Here is a 25,051-nt window from a genome sequence, read left to right on the forward strand (position 1 = left end):
TCCTCTGACTGCTCTCACAGAACTGCCAACTACTGAATGTTTTTCTCATTTTTCACACCATTCTCTGTAAACTCTAGAGACTGCTGCGTGCGAAAATCCCAGGAGATCAGCATTTCCTGATATACGCAAACCATTCTGTCTGTCCGGCACCAAATATCGTTCCATGGTCAACGTCACTTAGATTTCCTTTCTTCCCCATTCTGATGTTTGGTCTGAGCAACAACTGAACCTCTTGGCCATGTCTGCATGCTTTTATGCATTGAGTTGTTGCCTTTAGATATTTGCATTAACAAGCAGGAGTACTTAATAAGGTGACCACTGGGTGTAGATCCAGGACACAGCTTCTGTCTGTCCCTGGGGATGTAAGGGTTTGATCCAGGTTGTGTTGTTGCAATATATCTCTACCTTGCAGAAAAGCAGCTTTGATCACTAGCCAGTTGGGAATGTCAGAATCAGAATAAGAAACAGTGCAATACGTACAATATACTCTAAATCATAATAAGAATTATGAAATACATTAAAGATTGAATTAAATAAGTTAGAACTCTTCTTTCAGTTAGTCCTGACGAAGGGTCTCGGCCTGAAACGTCGACTGCACCGCTTCCTAGAGATGCTGCCTGGCCTGCTGCGTTCACCAGCAACTTTGATGTGTGTTGCTTGAATTTCCAGCACCTGCAGAATTCCTGTTGCTTACAAATAGTGAGGTCGTGTTTATGGGTTCATTGTCCATTCAAAAATCTGATGGCGCAGGAAAAGAAGTTGTTTCTAAAAGGAAAAGGAGCTGGAAGGCGCACACTCAATGATTCAGGAACAGCTTCTTCCCTTCAGCCATCTGATTTCTGAATGGACAATGAACCCATGAACATTACCTCACTACTTTTCTTTTTTCTCTTTTTGCACTAATTTAATTTAAATTACTAATATATATACACATAGATACTTCCTAACTGTAACTTGCAATTTTTATTATTATGTATTACAGTGAACTGCTGCAGCATAACAACAAATTTGATGACATATGCCAGTGATATTAAACCTGATTCTGATTCAGATTCTGATTCTGAAAACATTGAGTGTGTGTCTTCAGGATCCGGTACCTCCTCCCTGATGGTAGCAATGAGAAGAGGGCATGTTGTGGGTGGTGAAGGTCCTTAATGAAGGATGCCATGGATTTGAGGCATCGCCTTTTGAAGATGTCCACATGGAATGTCCCCGAGGCTCTGCAGATAATAGATCCTACTGGTTAATTTCCAAAGTGCATTCTCAAATCTTTTGGCAGAATGCCTAATCGGTAGAAGTTTGAGTCAACTGCTTTATTTTATTACATTTAAAGTTACCTGATAATTTACTTACACATTTTATTCCATTGAATTCAAGTTCTCAATCAACTTTCAATTCAAAATCCTCTAAACTAGTAAGAATTTGAATTCCATTTTTAGAAAGTTTCTGTAAGTAAAAATCTCTGCTCCTTTCCTTGCACATTCCCTATTCTTCGAAGTTCCATTCTTCACTTCACCATCCCCACCTCCCCCAACCTTCTCGAGACCCCAGTTTCCTTCCGAATTTCCAACTGGATTCATTAGTAACTAGATTATTCTTGTGATAGAAATACACAGTCAGTGATTCAGGAACAGCTTCTTCTCCTCTCCCATCAGATTTCTGAACGGATATTGAACCCATGAACACTACCTCACTACTTTTTTTTTTCTCTTTTTGCACTACTTATTAAATTTAACTTTTTAAAATATATACACAATTCTTAATGTAATTTACATTTTTTATGATTATGCATTGCAATGTAGTGCTGCTGCATAACAAAAAAATTTCATAACGTAAGCCTATGATGTTAAGCCTGATTTGGATTCTGATTCTGATTAATAGCTCAGTGAAATACTTAGCTGTCTTCCTCTCCTCTGCACTCCTTCCATTATTTGGCAAAAAATACACCCCTTAACACATGAATTTGTATAATCCATATAGCATTCAAGATATTCAAGAGGGCAACGAGGTCCAGTGATGGATTTACTGATTACAGATGTCAGAATTCAGAGGGAAACCAGATACTTCAGCTATAAGCATTTTTCAGTCACATAGTTGTATATTTAAACTGGAACCATCTCTCTCTCTGGCCTGTTGAATAAATATTCTGCTTAAGTTCAAATCAAATGGCTCAGGTGATTCAACTTAACATCAGAGAATGTATACAGTATACAACCTGAAATTCTTACTCTTCACAGAGACATCCACAAAACCCAAAGAATGAATGACAGCAATATCAAACACCCCCCCTTCCCCTCCACACTCAAGAGGATAATCTGCAAGAAGTCGCCTGGGTCTACAGAAGTCTCTGGCACCACTTTTACTAGCTCCTCCCTTAATTCTTCTTCACTTTTGATAACCTAAGATTCATGATGCGTACGGTGCGCCAGCATGGGGCAGTAGTGGGATGAATATGCAATTTAGATTCACTGAGTGGAGCCGTCAGCTACTTTGCTGGTGATCTCCATGTCGACGACTGCCTTGGATGTCATTCCAGCCTGATCTTGGGAGTGGTAGCTGGAACGTTGTTTCATAGAGTTGTGGAGCATAGCGCAGAAACAGGAGCTTTGGCCCATCTAGTCTGGGGCAAACTAGTATTCTCCCACCGACCTATACCTGGATCATAGTCCTCCATGCCCTTCCCATCCATATGCCCATCCAAATTTCTCTTAAATATTGAAATTGAACCTGCATCCACCACTCCCGCTTGCAGCTCATTCCACCCTCTCAACACACTCAGAGTCAAGACATTTCCCCTCATGTTGCCCTTATACATTTCACTTTTCACTCTTAACCCATGACCTCTAGTTTTAGTCTCACCCAACCTCAGCAGAAAAAGCCTGCTTGCATTAACCCTATTAATACCCCTTCTATCAAATCTCTCCTCATTCTCCTCCTTCAGTTTGTAACCATGTAGAAAAAAGTTCAAGGTTCAAAAGAGTTCAAAGTAAATGTATTATCTAAGTATATATATGTCACTCTATACAACTCTGAGATCTATTTTCTTGCGGGCATACTCAATAAATCCAATAACCATAACAGAATCAATGAAAGATCACACCAACAGGGCAGACAACCATTATGCAAAAGACCAAGTGGAAACCAAGATCCTCCTTTAAAAATTTCATCCCATCCACCTCACACTGTCAGCCATCTTGATAAATGGCAGGATGACCTGAGTCAGGCCATTCAGATAATGGAGGAGGTTGGCGAGTAGGTAGTAAGGAACATGGGGGAGCCTAAACAATAGACTTTTGAAGGAAGATGGTCAATGGGCAGTTGCTTTTGTTGAGGTGTTCATGTAAGCAAGTGAGAAAAAGAATTAATTATTTAGTTTTATTTTTAAGATTTTATTTGGAGATACCGTACAGTAACAGGTCCTTCCAGCCCATGAGCCCACACAGCCCTGTTACACCCAATAGAGACCAAGATTCTGTCTGACTTCCTCATTACGCACTCCATTTACATGTTAAAATTCTGTGTTTCATCAACAAGGATCTTCTGAACTGTCTACACTGCATTCTGGTGTCTTGCTCCATTTTAACCTTCTTCTTTTTCATTCCTCCCTCCAAAATCAATTCATCACTATAAAAAGGTTTGGCTTCAAAAGAATCATGGTGTCGAACCATAAGCACAAGAAATTGTGTCACAATTACAAAATGATTACATCACAAGATTGTGGCGTGCATGGTCACAGCGGCCTCTCCAGCTCCAATCAGCAGTGAAATTTCTTGTCCTGCTCATCTTTTCTATGATTGAAAAACACTGCTGATTATAAAGAACACTAAAATCTGCTGGACTACCCCACTGGCGAGTGGGATAATGACCGTGCTACCAGTTGCAGTCTAGTGCATGGAGCAGCCCCTTGCTGCAGGCTGTGGCCTACCACAGCTTCTCAGGGAAGTGGCCATCGAAAGCAGTGCGTGAAGGCAGTGAAATGCTGTAAGCACGCCAGTATTCGAGCAAGACTTAGAGAAGATCCCTGCAAGTTCATGCTCCCGATGGTTCTACTTGCTAACGTCCAACTGCTAGAAAACAAGATGGATGACCTGCGTTTGTGTCTGAACCAGCGGGAGTTGAGGGACTGCTACACACTCGTCCTGACAGAAACATGGCTCCAGGACACCATTCCAAACTCAGCCATCCAGCAAGAAAGCCTGATCTCCTTTTCAGGTGGATAGAACACTGCGACCTTTGGCAAGATCCACAGAGGAAGTCTGTGTGTCTGTATCAGTCAGAACTGGAGTGTGAACGCTTTGGTAGTAATGACCCACTTCTCACCGCAGAGAGAGGTTTAACGGCGAAGTGCAGGCCCTTCTACCTACCGAGGGAGTTCACTGCCATTGTGATTGTTGCTGTTTACATCAAGCCCCCACCGCGCTAGTACTGGGGAAGCACTGGAGGTGCTCCATGGTGCAATCTGCAACCTCAAAGCCACTCACCACGATGATGCCTTCATTGTCACTGGTGACTTCAATCATGCCAATGTAAAAACAGTCCTGCGAAAGTTCTGCCAGCATGTCAACTTCACCACCAGAAGACAGACTATATAGACCTGGTCTATACCAACATTCATGGATCCTATAAAACTGTCCCCTACCCCCACCTCGGATACTCAGACCGCAGATCCATTTTGCTAATCCCTGTACACAGACCACTGGTTAAACAAGTCAAACCAGTTCACAGGGAGATCAGGACCTGGCCAGAAGATGCCACGTCAGTGCTGCACAACTGTTTCTAAAGCACAGACTGGAGGGTATTCGGAGAGGCAGCTACCTACGATCATCACGTCAATATTGATGAGTATGCCGGAATCGGTGACGGGCGACATAGGAAAATACATTGAGGACGTTACCGTGATTAAACGCTACACTGCCAGGGAAAAGCAGAAACCGCGGATAACCGCAGAGGTTCACGCATTGCTGAGGGGTCAGGATGCCGCCTTCGGACCGGGGGATAGGACGACTCTAAGGTCAGCCACAGCTACGCTCCCCCGTGCCATCAGGAAGGCAAAGCGTGAATACTTGCAGAAGATTCACGGACACCTCTGTGACATGAGGGTCTTGTGGTGCATGTGACAAAGTATACGGACCATAGCAGATTACACGTCCACTCTGCACGTCAGTGAAGTGACGCCTCCATTTCTGATAGGCTGACTGTCTTCTACGCATGATTTGATGCACTGAATGATGTGACATCGAGGAAAGCCACCCCCCCGCCCCCCTCCGAGGAACAGACACCCTGTCTGCCCGCAGCCGAGGGGAGGATGATCCCAGTCAGGGCAAAACCCACAAAGCTGTGGGGTTGGAGAACATATCTGGTCAATGCCAAGGGATTGTGCAGCCCAGTTAACAGCGGTCTTAACAGACACCTTTAAGAGCTGTTTGAAAGAGTCCGCTGTCCCTGCAGGCTTCAAAGCAGCCACCATCATTCCAAGAGAGAAACGGTAACTGGGCTAAACAAGTACTGCCCAGTGACACTGACCTCAACAACCATGAAGTGCTTTGAGCAGCTAGTAATGGATCATCTAAAATCCCACCTTCCAGCTACCATAGTAGAGAGGCGGTTAGCGTATGCTGTTAGAGCTTAGGGTATTCCAGAGTTCAGAGTTCAATTCCGGCATCGTTCTGTCAGAAGTCATTGAACGTCCACCCCATGTGTTTTCCTAGGTTCTCCAGCTTCCTCCCACAGTCTAAAGACGTACCAAGTGGGCTAATTAGTCATTGTAAATTGTCCCGTGGTTAGGTTAGGGTGAATTGAGGTTGTGGGGTTGCTGGGGCAGCACAGCTTGAAGGGCCGGAAGGGCCTTCTGCTTGAACCAGTCCACTGATGGTGCCATAGCCTCGGCCCTCCTCTCTGTCCTGTCCCACCTAGAAAACAACGCCTCATGCACCAGGATGTTGTTCATCGACCTCAGCTCGGCATTTAACATGGCTGGTGGGTAAACTATCCTCGCTAGGGCTCAACACCCCTCTCTAAAACTGGAACTTGGACTTCCCGATGGACAGACCCCAGTCAGTCCGAGTTCTCAGCCACATCACTGGGGTCGCCCGGGGCTGTGTGCTCAGCCCACTGCTGACTCACACAACTGCACTGCAAACCGGCCCATCAAGTTTGCTGATGATATTGCAGTGGTTGGCCTCATCAGCAACAATGATGAGTCAGCATACAGAGAGGAGGTGGAGAGGCTTGTCAAATGGTGTGAGACAATGGTCTCTCTAAGGCGTGTGTGCACACATTATCTTTTGCTACTGGTGCACAAAAGAATTTAAACTGCGCACAAAAGGTTGTCACCCTCTACCGCGTTGGCACGTTAAATATATTTCTTGATCATACACAATCACATTTCCTTTTACGGTTTCTGATGTGCACTGAATTTCATATATACGTAGAAGTATTCATTTTAACAGCTAACAAAACCCTGTCAATAAGAACTTTGATCTCCTCTGGGTTTGATCATTTTCATTCTTGTTCATCTGCACTCTCACAAAACATATGTAGCAGGCCTGTAGCGGGTAATGAAGGATTATCTTGTTGGAGCTTTTGCACAACATCTGTATGTGATTTGCTTGCTAAATGATGCTTTAAAAAGTCAAGTTTCCAAATATCACTCCACTTCTTCCCACTTGCAAGTTCTGTAGCAACTTCTACATTGCGACATTACACGCAGGTAACACTACCTTCTGTATTGTACATAAATATTTCTCTCGTAGCTGCATGTTCCTGATCTCGTGAGCTTTCGGTGTAGCTGTTTCTACTGTTTCATTAAGCCATTCCACGTTAAATGAACAAGTAGTTCTCGTGCTCTTAACACCACTTGCTTCTTTGGAATTTGACAAAGTGAATCAATAATTTCTTCAATAAAAACAGTATAAATAAGCCGGTTCTAAAATCTGCAGACAAATCATCAGAAACTCCACATGCAAAAGAACTGCTGCGAGAAATATTTATGTAGAATACAGAAACTGGTGTTAGCTGCGTGTAATGTCGAAATGCAGAGGTTGCTGCAGAATCTACAAGTGGGAAGAAGTGGAATGATATTTGGAAACTTGTCTTTTTAAAGCATCATTCGGCAAGCAAATTACATATGGACGGTGCGCAAAAGCTTCAACAAGATAATTCTTCATTACCCGTTGCAGGCCTACTACGTATGTTTTGTGAGAGTGCAGATGAACAAGAATGAAAACAATCAAACCCAGAGGAGATCAAAGTTCTTATTGACAGTGTTTTGCTAGCTGTTAAAATTCAGTAACACACACAAAATGCTGGAGGAACTCAGCAGGTCAGGCAGCACCTATGGAAATGAATGAATGGTCGACGTTTCAGGCCGAGACCCTTCAGCAGGACCCGTGATGAAGGGTCTGGGCCGGAAACATCAACTGTTTATTCATTTCCATAGACGCTGCCTGTCCTGCTGAGTTCCTTCAACATCTTGTGCGTGCTGCTCTGGATTTCCAACGTTTGCAGAATATTTTGTGTTTCTCAGGATCAGTTTCCTTTTCCTGAAGTGAAGCAGATGAATTTCCCCAAAATACTTCAGTAACTTTCTCATCACCATTAGCAACACACACTTTACAATTCCATTTTTTTTTTGGAAAAATAACTTGATTTTAAATTTCACACCCTTCCTTCTGCTGGTGCAGGGATTCAAACACACATTCCCTGGTTTTCAACTCTAGCTCAGTCACATAGCCATTATATCTCCTTTAGATATCGCAGAGAAGGAGAATTTTAGTGAAATTGATTTCTTGAATTAAGATGCTTAATAAACATTTGATTATTATTTTTCCCATCACTTCAGTAATTGCCACATGGTCTGGGATTCAGAAAGAACAATTTGTTACTGATAATGCTCCATTTGTGACAAGGTTCTGCTTATCTACACTGCTTAAATGTCATGTTGCATTTTTGCTTATTGTTAATATCTAACTCCTTTTTGCAAGCAGACTGAATTTATTTGAAAGCAAGAGGGAAGATTACCTACCTGAATCACTGTAGCTGGAAGAGCAAAGCTGGGCTGATTTAAACTCCAACCGCACAGACAAGGACGTTAAGTATGAACTTGTACCCGAGGAATTTCCCAAGGGTCTGTTTCCTAATAAACTTTTAAAAGTACTGAGGTAAACAGTCTATTTGCAATACAACATTTAGGATTCTTCTTGGGTGATAGGTGACACTTTACATCTGGAAACTCAATTTGAATGCAACTTATTGTAGAGTTTTTTTATGCTACAAGGGCTTCAGTTGAGATGAGCACATATTATCGAGAAATTTCTGAAACGCTCGTTCGCTGCTGTCGTTACTGCGCGGTCGGGAATCTTCCAGAGGGAGGGCCTCAAAATCCCTGGCTTTGCCTGCTGTTGGCGACCGAGATTGAGGTCGAATCGTTTAGACAGAGATGGCACTCAGTACTCGGTGTCGGAGAGCTGATCAGAGCTCGAAGTTTTCGGATGACTCAGAGTCGGACTGTGGTCGGCATGGCAGGAAGAGTTTTTCTTCCTTCTCCCGTCTGCGTGAGATGTGGGACATTTGAGAGACTTTGAACTTTTTATTGTGCTCATGGACTTCTTCGTCAAGTTATGGTATTGTTGCACTGTTGTAACTGTATGTTATAATTATGTGGTTTTGTTAGTTTTTTCAGTCTTGGTCTGTCCTGTGTTTTGTGATATCACACCGGAGGAAATATTGCATCATTTCTTAATGCATGCATTACTGAATGACAATAAAAGAGGACTGTGTGTCTTCATAATCTAAAAAAAATTCCCACCGCTGTCTGTGAGGTGATTTTACATTCTCTCCGTGACCATGTGTCTTTCCTCTGGGTGCTCTGGTTTCCGCCCACATTCCACAGACGTACGGGTTAGTAGGTTAACCAAAGATTTGAAGTACATTTATTATCAAAGTTCTGTATAACGCAATATACAGCCTGAGATTCGACTTCCCCACAGACAGCCATGAAACAAAGAAAACCACAGAACCCGTTCAAAGAAAAACATCAAACCACACCTCCACGCACCAAAAAAAAATCGTGGAAATGGCAGCGAACGAAAAACACAGAATATGAAACACAAAATCGAAAGAGTCCAGGCATATTCAGTTGAGTTCAACTCAATTGGTCACATCGGTATAAATGAGGTGGAGTGAGCTCATTGGGCCTGAAGGGCTGGTACTGTGCTGTATCTCTAAATTAAATTAAAAAATAAAAAAATAAATCTCAGCTGACTTTTACAGGCTCAGTCTCAAGGAGCAAGGATCGACTTTATACACCATATACATCTGTTAGAAATTTCCTGTGCTGTGTTGGCGCAACACACAACCAAAGTTGACGTACAACAATTATATTGAAATTGTAGAAATGAATTATATAAAAAATAAAGTTGAAGGTTGAAGTACGGATATGGGATAAAATATGAATAAACACATAAATACCAGCATGTATTTACAGTGCAAGCTGAATTATAAAATGTGTTTAAAGTCTTTACAGTGCAGTGGAGTGACAGGGGTAATAAATAGAGGGGGTGGGGGAGGTTAACCAGAATGATAGATCAGATTAGCTGCCTTGGGGAAGAAATTTGTAAAATGACATGGTTTTTGTTTGATATCCTGATAGCACTTGTTAGGCTCAGCTATATTGGCTCGTGTATATCTAGGGGAAATGCCGTCCGGCGCCCGCCTGGACACTTCCGGTTGTGTTGGTTGCTGTACCACTGCCATCGAAATCAGTTTCAAATATCAACCATCAGCCAGCACACACAGTACATTTCACCAAGTACATTTTATAGATATTACTAAGTCTATGAAATTAATATAAGTTCAATACAGAAAAAGGGAATGGAAAAGGCGCCAGACTTATTGAAGTTCAAGTTCTTCGTGCACACGTTGGAGCTCAGGAGTTCCTTCAGGACCACCCTGACCCTGTCGACTCGCGGCTCAGGACCAACCAGAGTGATCGACCTGGGCCTTCCCGCACGTCCGTCGTCCTCCCGGTCTCTCCTCCGACTCTCCTCCAAAAGCCCCTCATTCCCAGTCATATGAGACAGCATTATCACCCCAAGAAAGAATAACATGGACACCCATTAGCTAATAGCACCCTGGTATCTGTACTAACCCAAGCAAATCTCTAGCTAGAGACTTCTCAGCATTTAACATAACATAGAAGCCATTTTAATCCATATACGCAGCAGTTTAGAAGATTAACATAACAAAGAAGCCATTTTAAATTTAACCTAACAAGGAAGAAACTCCGTACACACTTCTCTGTGGGAGATTTTGGAAAGGGCAGCTTTCAGGGTGGGTAGTGTCCACAGTGATATTTCTGCCCACTTCTTTGTCGTGGACACATTCAAGTCCGGTAATGAGGGTAGGATGCAGGCAGTGACCTTTTCTGCTGACCTGACAGTTTACTCTAGTTTTCGTCCATCGCAAGAGGATGCTGTGCCAAACTAGACAGTAATGGCTGATGTGAGGGTGCTCTCTATGACGACAGTGGAGGACTGCACCGGTGTGTTCTGGAATTTTACCTCCTGCCGCATGAAATACATCCTCTGCTGAGCCTTTTGTTAATGAAGGAGAAATGGTTCTCCCACATGATGTCCTGAGAAATATGGTGCCCAGGAATCTGAATGTTGAAACCTTGCTAGTACATTGTTAAGGGGAAGACTCTTAACAGTCTTGATGAGCAGAGAGATCTTGAGGTCCAGCTTCACACCTCCCCGAAAGTGGCTACACAGGTTGACGGGGTGGGTAAGAAGGCATATGGCATGCTTGTCTTTATTAGTCAAGGCATTGAGTTCAAAGGTCAGAGAGTTATGTTGCAGCTTTATTAAACGTTGGTTAGGCTGCATCTGGAGTAATGCATGCAGTTCTACTTGCTGCACTATAGGAAGGATATCGAGGCTTTGGAGAGGATGCAGGAGATGTTTACCAGGATGCTGCCTGGTTTAGAGAGCATGTGCTATAAGAGGTTGGACAAATTTGGATTGTTTGCTCTGGAGAGGCAGAGGCTGAGGGAGATCTGATGTAGGTTTATGAGAGTACGAGAGGCATACTCTAAAAGGCAGTATCTTTTCCCCAGGGCTGAAATGTCTAAATCCAGAGGGCATGCATTTCAGGTGAGAGGGGGTAATTTCAAAGGAGGTATTGGGGCAAGCTTTTACTCAGAGAGTGGTGGGTGTCTGGAATGCTCTGCCTAGAGTGGTGGTAGAGGCAGATAAATTAGAGTTTTTAAGGAGATGTTTGAATAGGCACATGAATGTGAGGAAAATGGAAGGATATGGATATTGTCCAGGCAGACGAGATTAGAATAGGTATCCATTTGATTACAAACTTATTTGGTTCGGCACGACATAAGACCATAAGAAGTAGGAGCAGAATTAGGCCATTTGGCCCATCGAGTCTACTCCGCCATTTTATCATGGCTGATCCATTTTTCTTTTCAGTCCCAATCTCCTTCCTTCGCCTATTTTCCTTCGTGCCCTGACCAGTCAAGAATCTATCAAGCTCTGCCTTAAATATTTGTAAGGACTTGGCCTCCACAGTTGCCTGCAGCAACACATTCCACAGGTTCACCACTCTCTGACCAAAGAAATTCCTCCTTATCTCCATTCTAAAAGGACGGCCTTCTATCCTAAGGCTGTGTCCTTGGCTCCTAAACTCTCCCACCATAGGAAGCATCCTCTCCACATCCACACTATCAAGACAATAGACAATAGGTGCAGGAGTAGGCCACTCAGCCCTTTGAGACAGCACCGCCATTCACTGTGATCATGGCTGATCATCCACAATCAGCACTCTGTTCCTGCCTTCTCTCCATATCCCTTGACACCGCTATCTTTAAGAGCTCTATCTAGCTCTTTCTTGAAAGAATCCAGAGAATTGGCCTCCACTGCCTTCTGAGGCAGAGCATTCCACAGATCCACAACTCTCTGTGTGAAAAAAGTTTTTCCTCAACTCCATTCTAAATGGTCTACCCCTTATTCTTAAACTGTGGCCTCTGGTTCTGGACTCCCCCAACATTGGAAACATGTTTCCTGACTCTAGCGTGTCCAATCCCTTAATAATTTTATATGTTTCAATCAGATCCCCTCTCACCCTTCTAAATTCCAGTGTATACAAGCCCAGTCTCTCCAATCTTTCAACATATGACAGTCCTGCCATCCCTGGAATTAACCTAGTGAACCTATGCTGCACTCCCTCCATAGCAAGAATGTCCTTCCTCAAATTTGGAAACCAAAATTGCACACAATATTCCAGGTGAGGTCTCACCAGAGCCTTGTACAACTGCAGAAGGACCTCTTTGTTCCTATATTCAATTCCCCTTGTTATGAAGGTCAACATGCCATTAGCTTTCTTCACTGCCTGCTGTACCTGCACGCTTACTTTCAGTGACTGATGAACAAGGACAACTAGATCTCGTTGTACTTCACCTTTTCCTAACTTGACACCATTCAGATAGTAATCTGCCTTCCTGTTCTTGCCACCAAAGTGGATAACCTCACATCTATCCACATTAAACTGCATCTGCCATGCATTTGCCCACTCACCCAACCTGTCCAAGTCACCCTGCATTCTCATAACATCCTCCTCACACTGTCACCCAGCTTTGTGTCATCTGCAAATTTGCTAATGTTACTTTTAATCCCTTCATCTAAATCATTAATTTACATTGTAAATAGCTGTGGTCCCAGTACCGAGCCTTGCGGTACCCTGCTAGTCACTGCCTGCCATTCCGAAAAGGACCCGTTAATCCCTACTCTTTGTTTCCTGTCTGCCAACCAATTTTCTATCCTTGTCAGTACGCTACCCCCAATACCATGTGCTCTAATTTTGCCCACTAACCTCCTATGTGGGACCTTGGTTTCAATGAGGTCACCCCTCATTCTTCTGAATTCTAGTGAATACAGGCCCAGAGCGATCAAATGCTCTTCATATGACAAACCATTCAATCCCGGAATCATTTTCATGAACCTCCTTTGAACCTTCTCCACTGTCAGCACATCCTTTCCAAAATAAGGGACCCAAAACTGCTCACAATACATTTTGGGCCAAAAGGCTGATTCCTGTGCAGTACTATCTATGTTCTATGAGTAGATAAAGAGGACCTTAACAATCTTATTACTTGTAATAGAAGTAACAAGAATCGACAGATAAATAAACTGGATGCCTGTTCCAATTTTAAGACAGGCAACATGAAAACAAGTTGCAGAATTCTGTTTACAATTGGTTAACTCAGCAACAACTGAACTTGGCCTGTGCAATTACGTGCCAGTTTGAAAAATGTTGTGCCAAACTGGGCCATCAAGGGAGCTTTGATTGAAAAGCTTAACATGCAATTAAGCATCATTTCACTCCACTTCGGATCCTTTCATTGCCGAGCTAAGAAATGACAGCTATCAACTGAGTATACAAGCTTATATATGTATATTTTTAAATAACTATAATCCAACGACAATTATGATCTCAAAAGGTGTGTGGTTAACAAGGTTTTGCAACATCAGGATCTGATCTAATGCTCAGTTTTACTTTTTATACAGCTATCCTTTACCCAGTAAAAACTCATTGTAAAGGCAGAAGCTGATTCACGGCTGGAAAACAAATAAAGCTACAGAACTGGCAGGTAAGCTGCTCCTTCACTGTTTCCCATTGTCCTGCTCTGTCTGCCTTCTCACCTAGTTTCTGTAAGCTGACTTTCCTGATGGTCAGTTTTCCCCTCTGCCATCAGCCTTCCGAACGTTCCTTGAACCCAAAAGCACCGCAGCCTTATTCGTCTTTCACACTATGCATTTCTTTTTGAGCACCTGATAAAGTGGGCACTGAGCTTGTCTGTCCCTGGTCTTCTGCTGCTGCAGTCTGTCCACTTCAAGGTTCGACATGATGTGTGTTCTGAGATGCTTCCCAGCACTCCACTGTTGTAACACGTGATTATTTGAGTCCAAAATTCAAAGTACGTTTATTATCAAAGTATAACAACCTTGATTATACAACCTTGAGCTTTGTCTCCTTACAGGCAGTCATAAAATAAAGAAAACCCAAAGAAGACCTTTAAAAAAGTCCGTCAAACACCCGGTGTGCAGAGACAGGAAAAGCAATCGTGCAAACGATAGAAGTAAGCCAATGGCATTCAGAGCTGAGGTTTTACAAAAGACACAAAGCCGGGCGTCACTACAGCTGGAGCAGACCACGGCCTCAGTTCAGCGCAGAGCTGAGTGAGCGGCGCACAGCAGCGAGCAGAACCAGGAAGAACCGACCGGTCCCAATGTCCTGACCTTTTCGATTTTGGCCCGGTGCTTAAATCATCCAAACATCAGGTCGATCCTCGCTCTCAGTCAGCTCTGGGGCCTGGAGCCTGTCGCCATAATTCTGCCCGTAGGGTGTTGGACAGGGTGGCTCATTGGGTCAGAAAGGCCTGTTCCATGCTGAATTTATAACTAGATAGATAGATAGATAGATAGACAGGTAGATAGACAGACAGACAGACAGATAGTTAGATAGATAGTTAGGCAGATAGATAGACAGATAGATAGTTAGATAGATAGATAGATAGATAGACAGATACACAGACAGATAGACAGATAGACAGACAGATAGACAGATAGACAGACAGATATATATATATAGATAGATAGACAGATAGACAGACAGATAGATAGATAGATAGACAGGTAGACAGATAGATGATAGATAGATAGATAGATAGATAGATAGACAGATAGATAGATAGACAGACAGATAGACAGATAGATAGTTAGATAGATAGTTAGGCAGATAGATAGACAGATAGATAGATAGATAGACAGACAGATAGATAGACAGACAGATAGACCATAAGACCATAAGACAAAGGAGCAGAAGTAGGCCATTCGGCCCATCGAGTCTGCTCTGCCATTTTATCATGAGCTGATCCATTCTCCCATTTAGTCCCACTCCCCCGCCTTCTCACCATAACCTCTGATGCCCTGGCTACTCAGATACCTATCAATCTCTGCCTTACACTCAATGACTTGGCCTCCACTGCTGCCCGTGGCAACAAATTCCACAGATTCACCACCCTCTGACCAAAAAAATTTCTTCGCATTTCTGTTCTGAAAGGGCGCCCTTCAATCCTTAAGTCATGCCCTCTCGTACTAGACTCCCCCATCATGGGAAACAACTTTGCCACATCCACTCTGTCCATGCCTTTCAACATTCGAAATGTTTCTATGAGGTCTCCCCTCATTCTTCTAAACCTCAAGGAATACAGTCCAAGAGTGGACAAACGTTCCTCATATGTTAACCCTCTCATTCCCGGAATCATTCTAGTGAATCTTCTCTGTACCCTCTCCAACGTCAGCACATCCTTTCTTAAATAAGGAGACCAAAACTGCCCACAGTACTCCAAGTGAGGTCTCACCAGTGCCTTATAGAGCCTCAACATCACATCCCTGCTCCTATACTCTATTCTTCTAGAAATGAATGCCAACATTGCATTCGCCTTCTTCACTACTGACTCAACCTGGAGGTTAACTTTAAGGGTATCCTGTACGAGGACTCCCAAGTCCTGTTGCATCTCAGAACTTTGAATTCTTTCCCCATTTAAATAATAGTCTGCCCATTTATTTTTTCTGCCAAAGTGCATAACCATACACTTTCCAACATTGTACTTCATTTGCCACTTCTCTGCCCATTCTTCCAATCTATCCAAGTCTCTGTGCAGACTCTCCGTTTCCTCAGCACTACCGGCCCCTCCACCTATCTTCATATTGTCAGCAAACTTAGCCATAAAGCCATCTATTCCATAATCCAAATCGTTGATGTACAATGTAAAAAGAAGCGGCCCCAACACGGACCCCTGTGGAACACCACTGGTAACCGGCAGCCGACCGGAATAGGATCCCTTTATTGCCACTCTCTGTTTCCTGCCAATCAGCCAACGCTCTATCCATGTATGTAACTTTTCCATAATTCCATGGGCTCTTATCTTGTTAAGTAGCTTCATGCGTGGACAGATCGATAGACAGACAGATAGACAGATAGATAGTTAGATAGATAGTTAGGCAGGTAGATAGACAGCTAGATAGTTAAATAGACAGATAGATAGATAGACAGACAGATAGACAGATAGATAGTTAGATAGACAGACAGATAGACAGATAGATAGTTAGATAGACAGATAGATAGATAGATGGATAGATAAATAGTTAGACAGGTAGATAGATAGATAGGTAGATGGATGGATAGACAGATAGATAGATAGACAGATAGATAGATAGATAGATAGATAGACAGATAGATGATAGATAGACGGATAGATAGATAGATAGACAGATAGATAGTTAGATAGATAGTTAGATAGATAGTTAGGCAAATAGATAGACAGATAGATAGTTAGATAGATGGATAGATAAATAGTTAGACATAGATAGATAGATAGATGGATAGATAGACAGATAGACAGATAGATGATAGATAGATACAGATAGATAGACAGACAGATAGATAGATAGATGGATAGATAGACAGATAGACAGATAGATAGTTAGATAGATAGATAGACAGATAGATAGTTAGATAGACAGATAGACAGATAGATAGACAGACAGACAGAAAAGTAGATAGATAGATAGACAGACGGACAGATAGATAAACAGATAAATAAGTAGATAAAGAAACAAACAAAGATGTAAACAAATAAATAAGCCCAGCGCTTATGTATAACAATTCCTGTCCTTTATTTTGTTGTTGTTATTAGCAGGTTTGTGTGAAATCAATTAATACTCTTTTTAAATGGATGGGAAAAAATGCAATGAGTTGTTGCCTAATGTGTGACCTTAAATTACTCAGCAATACAATATGACTAAACAAAAATGAGAGGAAATTTTCCTCTGTACTTTCCACCAACTTTTACCAAGAATGAGCATTCCAGCTTGACCTTTATGAGGATTCTTCTCCACGTTCGGAATTATTTTACGGACATGATTAAATCTGATCTTACCTCAGCTCAGTGTTAGAATGTTTCTTGGAGAAGAGAAGATTAAAAACATGTCGCTTGTTATACTCACTGTCCATGTTGTTGTCTCTAGGCAAACATTTCTGTTAGTGCAAATGAAAGTCCTTTTGCCAAGTGCATAGTTATTAATTACAACCAAATTACCCACAATTGGATTCTGTAATAAGCAGCAAGTCTCATGAGGATATTCAGAACTCTTTTAAATAAGATTTTAAAAGTTGGAATAATATTTATAATGCAATTCAATTTCTGAAGGCAGGGATCAAAGGTTACGAGAGGATTTTTTAATCTATTTTTTTAAATCTATTCATAGCTTCTATTCATCAATGCTAAGGCCAGCATTTATTGCACATCCCTCATTTAACCTTTGACCTGGATGTCTTGCTGTGTCATTTCAGAAGGTCATTCAGAACTTCCCTAGCTTGGTGTCAGACAAGGATAGTAGATTTCATGCATTAAGGAATATAATTTTTATGGATTACAACACTAATTTCTGCTCCAGAACTAGTTAACTAAATTTAAATATCCAATCTGCGTCGGTAGGCTTAATCTGAAACAGCATCTCTGTATTACTAACACAGGCCCCTGGAATGTGAGCTCAGATATCACTGTGCCACAGTAGCCGTAAGTTTTCTATCAATGAATTACTAACATTTGCATGATGAACATCATCTCAAAAAGCTTTACATTCCTTCCTGGCTTTGACCAGCTCAAGATGTCAATGTGAACTAACAGTCACTTTCAAAGACTCTGTGACTTATTCTCAGTTTTATTTATCTATTTATTTATTTATAGTTGTGTATGTTTATTTGTATTTGCACAGTTTGCCTTCTTTTGCACATTGGTTGTTTGTCAGTCTTCGTGTGTAGCTTTTTCTTGGTTCTATTGTATTTCTTTGTAACCACCGTGAATGCCCACAAGAAAATGAATCTCAGGGTAGTATAAGGTGATGTAGGTGTACTTTGGTAATAAATTTGCTTTGAACTTTAAGCTTTGAACAGGAAGCGTTATTGTTAGCAATGCCTTGAACTCCATGTCAACTTATGAAAATTCACTAATCTTTGACATTAATACAATAGAGGAAAACCTTGTTGGAAAGAAAACTAAAACCGCAGGATCCTACACTCCTTGGGGAGGAGTATATAATTAGTGATTGTCAAAGGGGGAGGCGGAGTCCCCTAATGTGAGGGTCTGTTGATAAAGGGAATAGTAGTCATGAGCAAGGATTTTTGGGAATGGCTGGGTTCCGGAGGGCAGAAGAAGGGAGCTCTCTTAGGAAAGCACCAGGACTTGTCCCTTGGGTTTTTCAGCACTCCTGGGAAACCCTTCCAGCTACTGATAAGTTCAAATCATGCTCCAGTTGTAGAGCCCCGTATATGAGTATATGGAAATGCAAATAGCTGTCTACAAGCTGATGTTCATCACTAAGATGGACAGTAGACATGTCTTCAACTAAGTCCAGGCTAGCATAGTTAATATCTTGTGGGGAGAATGCACTCTGTCTTTTTCCCAGAGTTACAGAGTCAGAACTAGAAGGCAGAGGCTTAAGGTGAGAAGGGAGAGATATAATTGGAACTTGAGGAGCAACATTTTTATACAGAGGGTGGTATGTAAGTCGAATGAGCTGCCAGAGGAAATGTTTGATGCAGGCACAACAACAACTTCAGAAAGTTGTTAGATGGTTGATGGACGGTCCATAGACAGGAAAGCTTTTGAAGGATATGGGCCAAATGCTGACACATACAACTATCTCGGATGGGAATCTTGTTAGGCATGGACCAGTTGGGATAAGGAACCTGCTTCCATATTGTGCTCCATCCGCCAAAAACGGAACTTCCCGGTGGCCAAACATTTTAATTCCGATTCCCATTCCTGTTCCGACATGCCTGTAAGGAGCAACACCTTATATTCTGTCTGGGTAGCCTCCAACCTGATGACATGAATATCGATTTCTCTTCTGGTTAAAAAAATTCCCTCCCCACTCCTCTCTTCCTCTATTTCCCACTCTGGCTTTTTACCATTTCTCACCCGCCTCTCACCTCCCCCTGGGTCCCCTCCTCCTTCCCTTTCTCCTCTGGTCCACTCTCCTCTCCAATCAGATTCCCTCTTCTCCAGCCCTTCACCTTTCCCACCCACATGGCTTCATCTATCACCTTCCAGCTAGTCTCTTTCCCCTCCCCAAACCTTCTTTATTCTGACGTCTTCCCTCTTCCTTCTCAGTCCTGAAAAATGGTCTCAGCCCGAAATGTCAATTGTTATTTCATTTGTATAGATGCTTCCTGACCTGCTGAATTCCTCCAGCATTTTGTGTGTGTTGCTTTGGATTTCCAGCATCTGCAGATTAGTCTTGTTTAGTCTTTCTCTCTCGCTCTCTCTTGTTCTCTCTCACCTTCACTCTCACTCTCTTACTTGTACACCCTTGCGTACACTCACATACATCATACACACCCTTTGTTTTAAATTTTTTAAATGTATACAATAGGTTTTCTTGAAATATTCATACAAACGGTACTTCTAAAATTTGCAATCTTGGAGTTTGAGGAACTATTTTTAATAATATTCTGATACTTTTTCTAGTCGTACAAACATTTATTTAGGACATTAGTTGCTTCAGTTACTGAAAAAAGATGGCCTTGAGCTTTCGTTTGATTACATTGAGAAAAAATTATGAGGAAGTTGCCATGACACCACCTGGTGGCCAAGCCCTGTAGTTGCACAGTGTGCCATCCTCAATGCCCTAGGACATTTCTGTTCTTGAGAGTAGTATTAGTGTTCATATATAATACTAGTATATGGTTTTTAATGTTATAAATAGACATAAAGTTAACTAAAACATGGAAGCAAGAAGAAAGTTCTTATACTGGAAAGGCATGTCAACATAAATGTATTTTATTGCACACACAGACAGAGAAGATGTTGCACAGCGAGTGATGAAATCTTATTGCTTATGAACTAACAAAAGCAAAAATAATGACATTCCAACAATATTTAATTTGCTCTAATGCACTTTGGTGTAGATTGGGGTTGTAAGAGGTGCTGTAGAAATATAAATCTTTTTCTTCTTTAATTTGTAAGTTGTAAAAGTCACAGTGGGCTGTAAATATGTCTCAGAACGACACAGTCAGGTATTCTCTTATTTACCACATACGTGAATATGGTTTTAATATAAAATATCTCTTGGTTTCCTTATTTTATGAGCTTCAGTAAATGCTGTGAAAGTATTTTGTGGAGTATTATAATTTTGTTTTGATACAATCTCCCTACCCCCAACAAAGGTAAAGATAATCGATGATATGCACTTTATTAGAAAACCAATTTCCTTCTAACATCAATATTCTCATTCTATTAACAGCATTGATATAAAATTTTTATTAATTTTCTCATGCTGAAATAATATTGCTCCCTGGTTGCATCACTTAGTTCTTCTTTAATTTCTTAGGAAATGTTCCTTCATTTCAGACCTTGGTCGACGTCCACTGTTTCTGAGATGTTCAATGTCACTGTTAATGTCCACTGTTTCTGAGGAAATATTTGATGGCCACTGTCGATGTCCACTGTTTCTGAGGAGATGTTCAATGTCCACTGTTGAGGAGAAAATGATTGGGTCGATGTCCACGCTCAATGTTCATTGTTTTTGAGGAAGTGGTTGATGTCCACTGTTTCTGAGGAGATGGTCAATGTCCACGGTTGAGGAGAAAATGATTGGGTCAATGTCCACGCTCAATGTTCATTGTTTTTAAGGAAATGATCGATGTCCATGGTCAATGTCCACCGTTTCTGAGGAAATACTATATTTGATGTCCATTGTCAATGTCCACTGCTTCTGAGGAAATATTTGACGTCCACTGGTGATATATCCACTGTTTCTGAGGAAATGGTTGATGTCCACTGTTTCTGAGCAAATATTTGATGCCCACTGTCGATATCCAGTTTCTGAGGAAATGGTCAATGTCCATTGTTTCTGAGAAAATGATCAGATTGATGTCCACTCTCAATGTCCACTGTTTCTGAGGAAGTGGTCAATATCCATTGTCGATATCCAGTTTCTGAGGAAATGGTTGATGTCCACTATCAATATATCCACTGTTTCTGAGGAAACATTTGATGTCCACCTTTGATATCCAGTTTCTGAGGAAACGGTTGATGTCCATTGTCGATATCCACTGTTTCTGAGGAAACATTTGATGTCCACTGACGATATCCAGTTTCTGAGGAAATGGTTGATGTCCACTCTCTTTCAGATGTTCAATATCCACTGTTTCTGAGATGGTTGATGTCCGAAGTTCAAAGTTCAAAGTAAATTTTACTATCAGAGTACATACACGTCACCATATACAACCCTGAGATTCTATTTCCTGTGGGCATACACAGTAAATCTATGGAATAGTATCTATAACAGGATCAGTGAAAGATCAGCCACAGTGCAGAAAACAACAAACTTTGCAAATGCAAATATGAATAAATAATGAGAACATGAGATTACAAAGTAAAGAGTCCTTAAAGTGAGATCATTGGTTGTAGGAACAGTTCAATGATGGGGTGAATGAATGACGTTATTCCCTTTTGTTCAAGAGCCTGATGGTTGTGGGGGAGTAACTGTTCATGAACCTGGTGGTGTGAGTCCTGGGGCAATTTGGGCCGAAACCCTTCATCAGGCTCCATTCAGGGAACAATTTTGGCAAGAGTTGCAGTCCAGTGCTGTGGATCTCACTGACAATAACAAGGAGTACGGCCATCTTGGGACCCCCACCAGCCGTAGAGGCCAAGTCTTTATGCACTTTTAAGGCAGAGGTTGATAGATTCTTGATTGGTCAGAGTATGAAGGGATACGGGTGAGGCGGTGGTGGGGGAGGCAGGAGAGTGGGGCTGAGAGGAAAATGGATTGGCCATGATGAAATGGTGGAGCAGACTCGATGGGCCAAATAGTCTAATTCTGCTCCTATATCTTACGGCCTTATGGTCCTATTATCACATCCCACTCCATCCATTCCATATTGCTGTTAAGCACATCCTGGAAGCCACAAGCACTGAGTGTAATAACATGACAATTTGCCAGTGGATGTTAATGAACCCATGGCCTTGACATTGCACTTGGGTCAATCCCTGTAAACTTAATTTTGATCCCAACCCATGCCCTCACAAGACCCAGTGAGATCAGAAGGCTCTTAAAACAGCAAGGGTTTAAGGCAAATCCTTTTTAAACCATGCAATGTTCTCAGAGAGTTTTCTTTACAATTAAGAAATTGATTTATTGTGATCCTATTCTAATGCTCTAAATTAAAATATTTTACTATATAAAATACTCCATCTTTGTTCATGTCTTCACATGCCTTGGGGCTGCAGTTCTAATCACTCACTGGGGAGTAATACTTCCTGAGTGAGATTTATGAGGAGAAAGATTTCCAAAGCTGCTCTATATTATGTAAAATTCTGATAAATTCTGCCCTATGACCGCGACCTGTGCCCAATTTTCCTAGAGGTTCAATTCTACACTTATCTTGCCCCTCTAAGCTTATACTTTTGCTTCATGGATTTCAGTTTTGGAGTCCAGACAGAATTTCAGGGAAAAACTAATTGTTGTTTTAGTCCAGGGAGAAAATTGGCATTTGTGAACCAGATAGATCTCTTGCTCTTGACCGCACTTGGTGAATGCCGGGCATCTAGTTTTGCCTGCTCAAGTCTCTTCCTTCTGCTGGTCCACCTTCTGCAGCCTCGAAAGGGCCACCTATAAAAAAGATGAGTTTGCCTCGAAGTAATTTATGCTTGCAAGGAAAAGGGAATACAGGCTTCTCTACAGAAGTTTAAATCTCTGGAATTATTAGAAACATAGCAGCCTCTTTATTGGGCAGCTCCTAAACCTAACAAAGTGGCCACTGAGTGTAAGTTTGGAGCCTTCTGCTGCTGTAGCCCGTCCACAACAAGTTTTGATCTGCTATGAATACAGAGAACACCACTGTTGTAACGTGTGGTTATTTGAGTTACAGTTGCCTTCCTGTCAGCTTGAACCAGTCTGGCCATTCTCCTTTGAACTCTCTCATTAACAAGGCATTTTTTTCCCACAAACTGCCACTCACTGGATTTTTTTTTCATGTCATTCTCCACAAACTCTAGAGACTGTTCCGCGTGAAAACCCCAGGAGATAAGCAGTTTCTGAGATACTCAAACCACCCCGTCTGGCACCAAAAATCATTCCATAGTCAAAGTCTCTTAGATCACATTTCTTCCCCATTTTCTGATGTTTGGTCTGAAAAACAACTAAACCTTTTGACCGTGTCTGCATGCTTTTATGCATTGAGCTGCTGCCACGTGATTGGCTGATTAGATATTTGCATTAACGAGCAGGTGTGATAAAGTGGTCGCTGGGTATGGGTTGTAGCTGACAGTAGCATTCTCCACCATGTGGCTGGTGTTTGGATTGCCTCTGTTCTGAACCAGTGAACTGCCTAAGGAATCTAGTGGGGAAGCACACATTCCCCAAACATCATAAATTCAATTCATGATCTCAATTATCAATTGCTTTGATTTTGCCTAGATGTTATTGAATTCTTGCAAGTGTTAGATATTTGCAATTAATAGTTAAATTAAATGTTAAATAAAAATTTTATAAATGTTAAATAAATTAATTGTTAAATATTTTTAAAAACTGGCTAATAAATCTTCTCCACCAACCCAATTGTCCAATACTAAGGGGAACTTCAACTCAGACCATGAGAGGCCTGTGTCGGGCATTTTCATGCCTTACAGGGCGCAGCTTGGAAGTCTGTGTGGGACAACGTGTGGTTAAGTCCCTTGCTCAAGGACATAAACACGCTACCACAGCTGAGGCTCGAACTAGCAACCTTCAGATCACTAGACAAACGTCTTAACCACTTGGCCACGTGCCTAACACTAAGGGAACACTAAGGGAGACCTCATAGAGACATTTCAAATGTTAAAAGGCATGGACAGAGTGGATGTGGCAAAGTTGTTTCCCATGATGGGGGAGTCTAGTACGAGAGGACATGACTTCAGGATTGAAGGGCGCCCTTTCAGAACAGAAATGCGAAGAAATTTTTTTAGTCAGAGGGTGGTGAATCTATGGAATTTGTTGCCATGGGCAGCAGTGGAGGCCAAGTCATTGGGTGTCTTTAAGGCAGAGATTGATAGGTATCTGAGTAGCCAGGGCATCAAAGGTTATGGTGAGAAGGCGGGGCAGTGGGACTAAATAGGAAAAAATGGATCAGCTCATGATAAAATGGTGGAGTAGACTCAATGGGCCGAATGGCCTACTTCTGCTCCTTTGTCTTATGGTCTTATGGAACCCCTTTTCTAATTACAAAAATAATTTTATTGCAACTTTTCTACGACAAAAGCACAGACACAATAATAATGACTAACACAAACTAAATTAGGAGGTTTCCCATTCCTTTCTAGAATGACACTTATCCCGGTGGTGCCTAACAGCTCCAGAGCACCTCCATGGTAACTGTGGACATCACATGTCCTTTTCAGGGTAGACCAAAGTGCAACAATGACAGTGCAGGATAAAGTGCAACAGCTGCAGAGAAAGTGCAGTGCAGGCAGACAATAAGGTGGATTATGAGGTCAAGAGACCACTTTATCATACTAGGGAGCTCTTTATTGGTCTTATAACGGTGGGGTAGCAGCAATCCTGATTTGATGGAGACAGCCGTGAGAAGCATGAAGAAACACCTGGAGAAATTTCTGAAATGCCCGCTTCGCTGCCGCTGCTACTGTGCAATCGAGCATCTCTGGAGGGTAAGGCCCCAAATCTTCAGCTTTGCCTATTGCCTGTTGCCAGGGTCGAAGCGCTCGGCAGAGATGGTGCTCGGTGCTCAGTGTCGGAGGGCTGGTCGGAGGCTCGGAGTTTTCGGACGGACTCAAGAGTCGGCTGTGGTCGGGTGCTTCCAGGGTGCTGCATCGGCAAGTTTGCGGTGCTGGAAACTCAGGGCAGGAAGAGTTTTTTTTCTTCCTTCTACCGTCTGCGTGAGAAGGTGGGACTTTCGAGAGACTTTGAGACTTTTTACC

This window comes from Mobula birostris, chromosome 27, assembly GCF_030028105.1.
Source record: "Mobula birostris isolate sMobBir1 chromosome 27, sMobBir1.hap1, whole genome shotgun sequence".
Classification (NCBI taxonomy): Eukaryota; Metazoa; Chordata; class Chondrichthyes; order Myliobatiformes; family Myliobatidae; genus Mobula; species Mobula birostris.